This window comes from Schistocerca gregaria, chromosome 11 (assembly GCF_023897955.1).
Source record: "Schistocerca gregaria isolate iqSchGreg1 chromosome 11, iqSchGreg1.2, whole genome shotgun sequence".
NCBI classification, from domain to species: domain Eukaryota; kingdom Metazoa; phylum Arthropoda; class Insecta; order Orthoptera; family Acrididae; genus Schistocerca; species Schistocerca gregaria.
The window spans coordinates 146,544,168-146,545,026 of NC_064930.1; the positions used below are offsets into that span (position 1 = coordinate 146,544,168).

The 859-nt window shown below is 45.4% G+C and overlaps 1 pseudogene; it reads left to right on the top strand.

The window, feature by feature from the left end:
- Window positions 1-258: 258 nt before the first annotated feature.
- Window positions 259-376, top strand: LOC126295558 (5S ribosomal RNA; annotated as a pseudogene).
- Window positions 377-859: the final 483 nt, after the last annotated feature.

Here is an 859-nt window from a genome sequence, read left to right on the forward strand (position 1 = left end):
TGGATGTCGTGCATATTACTCAGTCTACTTTTCCCGTTCGCTGACGCAAGTTGGAAGCGTCTGCCGCTAGACGGCTCCGGATTGTCGCGTGTGAACGCGTCGGTATGCGAGAAGCAGCCTGCTGCAGTCGAGTTTCTAGCTGCAGAAAACACGCGTCCAATCGAAATCCGTAGAAGAATGAAAGCTGTGTATCGGCATAAGTAATATGCGACGTTCGGCCGTTTATGTTAGTAATGAAGGATACAGTAGTGGATGAGTGCCAACGGCCCTGCCGCAGTTACAACACCGGTTCCCGTCAGATCACCAAAGTTAAGCGTTGTCGGGCTTGGCTAGAACTTGGATGGGTGATCGTCCGGTCTGCCGAGCGCTGTTGGCAAGCGGGGTGCACTGAGCCCTCGTGAGGCAAACTGGTGAGCTAGTTGATTGTGAAGGTCTTGGAAGAGCAGTTGAAGGTAATGAGTAGTGTCTTGAAAGAGGATATGAGATGACAACAAGAGCAAACCGAGGATAACCGAATGTAGTCCAATGAAATGAGCTGATGCTGAGGAAATAAGATTAGGGAAGTACACACTAAAAGTATATAAGTTTTGCTATTTGGACAGCAAGATAACTCACGATTGCCGAAGTAGAGAGGATATAAAACGTAAGCTGGTAACGGGAGCAAAGGCATTTCTGAAGAAGGGAAATTTTTTTAACATAGAGTATAGATTTGTCAGGAAGTTGTTTCTGAAAGTATTTGTATGGAGTGTAGCCATGTATGGAAGTGAAACATGAATGATAGTTTAGACTAGAAGAGAATAGAAGCTATGGAAATGTGATGCTACAGAAGAATGCTGAAGATGAGATGGGTAGATCACAT